Below are 3,457 nucleotides of genomic sequence, written 5' to 3'. Positions count from 1 at the left end.
GAGTTATTGCCTTCTGGGCCAGGGGGAAATGAAGGGAGGGTTAAACAAATACAATCATTTCTTTTTCTATTGTGGGGGACACCTCAACGATCCAAAAGCTGTCAGACCACCAGCAAGTTTTCTACGGAACTGCTGGACACATCACAGAGGCAAGGGATGACAGAAAATGACATTCTGAGTCCAGTGTCTAATAATAGTGATATTAATGGTAACATCATTCTGCTGTGACATTATTGCCATTCCTGGCCCACAGGGTCTCATTACAGCTCTGTGCTTTGCCTGAACCCGTGATAGGCACCTCAAGGGCAGGCAGTGATGATCATTATGCCCTTAAGAAAAACAACATTACGCCGCATTTTCATCATGACTAATTGGGCAGTCAACCAAGCCATCGCTGGCACATTAACTGAGGCAATGGTTATCTTCTCCCTTGTCAGCAAGACAGCCTTCAGATGTGTTCAGTTGCAAATTTCCCCTGCGCTCATTTGCCTTCCTGCCACAGAGATGGAACTTGAAAGACATATGCATGGATCTGAGATGTCCACGGCCCACACTGTGGAGGCCGTATGTCTCTGGATTCTGGGAATTAGGATGACTGGCTTTTCTCTCAACTCCGTCCTGATGACCTCAGTCTGAATCACTGCGAATCACACAAACGTTGACTAACGTTGTTGTCACAGTTTGCAATTTCAGCTGAAGCCCACTGATTTGCTTGCCTTGGGTCAGCCTTCCTGCCTGCGACAAAATCCCTTTTTTCCATCATTGCCGATGCCCACTTTGGCTGCCTTGCCCTCGGCCCAGCTAATCCTCGTCACTGCCACCCAGAAACTGGACTTTACATCACGGGCGAGCATTAGAGTCGCTGACTCCGCTGGGATGCCTTCCTGGGGGTTTTGTCACGTGACCTGTCACCTCTCATTCCCAACTCCACAATTTTTAAAGCAAACGAAGAGAAATATTCAGAGGGAATGAGAAAAGGCATGCAAGTCGCTTACAGCCAGTGGGAACCAGTGACGTCACTGGACTAGTGATCTAGAAGCTGATGCTCCAGTGAGAGGCACAGAATCAAATCCCACCCGAGGGAGAGCACGAGAAAAGCATCACTTCCAATTGCACATCATTCCAACTTAAGACATCAATGGCCATTTCTTCATTGTTGTTGGGTTAACATCCAGAGACTCCCTCCCTAACGCTACTATGGGAGCTACTTCAGCACACAGACCGCAGCGATTCAGAATGAAAGTCCATTAACACTATACCCTCAGCGGCAACTTGGCAGTGGGCAATAAATGGCAACCTTACCAGTGATGCCCATTACCCGGGAACGAATTAACAAGTTACTGGCAAGAGAATTCTTGGTGAAAACCATTGCCACGTCCATGGTAATACAATGTTGCCTGACGAGGCTTCCCACTCAAATCGATGGACTATTTGGTCTTGTTTGTGGGAATGGTGAGTGAATTATATATCAATCCTGTTCAGAAAGTGGTTGGCAGGATGACAGGTTTGCAGGTCTAATCCCGCTGTACTCTGGCGCAAAAACAATAACAACAGCCATGTGCAAGTTGAATATTTGTTGGCTAAGATCATTGCTTCTCGGCCTTTCGGCTAAGATCAAGTGCAGTATCGACATGCTGTCCTTGGTTAAAGTCATTAGGTTACATTTTAGTTTCATTTAAACAATTTTTAAAAGCGGCATCTCGGCTTTTTGGCTAAGATGCAAATGAGATCAAGCCTTGGAGGAGGAGCTATGCCTACTCCAATCAGTTTGGATCATGTAGATCAAGCCCAAGACAGGAGGTGAGATCCCTGTCGTGTCAGCTTGGATCAGGAATGTCCCAACTTGTTGAGACTCTGAACTGGACCTGACTGGATTGAATTGGAATAAAAACAAAAAAAAAATTTGCACGTCTGTTCTCAGATAGAATACATGTTATCACCAGGTAATGCCTTGGTGCAATTTAGAATATAAGAACTAGGAGCAGGAGTAGGCCATCTGGCCCCTCGAGCCTGCTCTGCCATTCGATAGGATCATGGCTGACCTTTTCGTGGACTCAGCTCCACTTACCCACTCGGTCACCAAAACCCTTAATTCCTTTACTGTTCAAAAATATATCTATCCTTGCCTTAAAAACATTCAATGAGTTAGCCTCAACTGCTTCACTGGGCAGGGGATTCTACAACCCTTTGGGTGAAGAAGTTCTTCCCCAACTTAGTCCTAAATCTACTCCCCCGTATTTTGAGGCTATGCCCCCTAGTTCTAGTTTCACCCACCCGTGGAAACAACCTCCCCGCTTCTATCTCATCCATTCCCTTCATAATCTTATATGTTTCTCTGAGATCTCCCCTCATTCTTATGAACTTAATACATTCCCTTCCCAACTATTGAGAAATAAAAATCCTTTTCCAAATGTTGTACCATAAGCCATGCACTCAACTTTAAGTATAACATAGAAGAAGATCTTCAATAAAATAATAATAATAAGGGTTATGGGGAGAGGGTGGGAAAGTGGAACTGAGCAGCGACAGATCAGCCATGATCTTATTGAATGGCGGGGCAGGCTCGAGGGGCTAGATGGCCTACTCCTGCTCCTATTTCTTATGTTCTTATGTTCTTAAAAGCAGAGAAAGTTGAGAATGCATCGCACCCGTAAACAGAAAAGACAGATTTAACGTTAGGTTATAGCTCTGGAAAACTGGAAGATAAGTGAGTGCTTTTATAGGGGTGGGGGGAAGACTGCATTAGATACAAGTTCTTTTATACACTTGTTTTAGTGTCTTTTCATTGCTTGACTGAAAGGTTGCTATATATCATCTAAAGTTTCAGCTTTACTACATACTGTACCTGCCTGTTTGTCATCTAACCTCTCTGCCAGCATTCCCCACTCACCTTTCATGTATAGAAAGAAACTGCAAACGATAGAAACCTAAAATAAAAACAGAAAATGCCGGAACCACCCAGTTGGTTAAGAGATTATCCTTTAGTGTTTGTGCCTCCCAGTTCCAATGGAAAGTCTTTTCGCTTGATAGATACTGAAGGACCTGCTACATTGTTCTTAGGAACATTGGAACTATGGTTTCATTTATAGTTTGTCTTTCCAGTCCTGCTACAATGCAATTGTAAACTATTATTCCAGGCACTCAGCTAATGTTCTGGGGACCTGGGTTCGAATCCCACCATGGCAGGTGATGGAAATTTGAATTCAATAAAAAGTATCTGGAATTAAAAATCTACTGATGACCATGAAATCATTATCGATTGTTGTAAAAACCCATCTGGTTCATTAATGCCCTTTAGGGAAGGAAATCTGCCATCCTTACCTGGCCTGGCCTACAGAGCCACAGCAATGTGGTTGACTCTCAACTACCCTTGGGCAACTGGTGATGGGCAATAAATGCTGGCCAGCCAGCGACGCCCATATCCCACGAGTGAACAAAAAAAAATCCATTGACCTCC

At 44.3% G+C, this 3,457-nt stretch overlaps 1 non-coding gene across 1 annotated transcript; it reads left to right on the top strand.

Moving 5' to 3' along the window:
• Window positions 1–1,588: 1,588 nt before the first annotated feature.
• On the top strand, window positions 1,589–1,786 carry LOC145342731 (U2 spliceosomal RNA). Its single transcript, XR_013886598.1, has one exon. It is a non-coding gene; the product is annotated as a U2 spliceosomal RNA (small nuclear RNA).
• The last annotated feature ends 1,671 nt before the right edge of the window (window positions 1,787–3,457 follow it).

The sequence above is a fragment of the Carcharhinus amblyrhynchos genome, chromosome 4 (assembly GCF_965287045.1).
Source record: "Carcharhinus amblyrhynchos chromosome 4, sCarAmb.v2.hapA, whole genome shotgun sequence".
NCBI lineage: Eukaryota > Metazoa > Chordata > Chondrichthyes > Carcharhiniformes > Carcharhinidae > Carcharhinus > Carcharhinus amblyrhynchos.
Note: the sequence above shows the minus strand (reverse complement) of the source record. Positions and strands in the feature narration are given on the sequence as shown.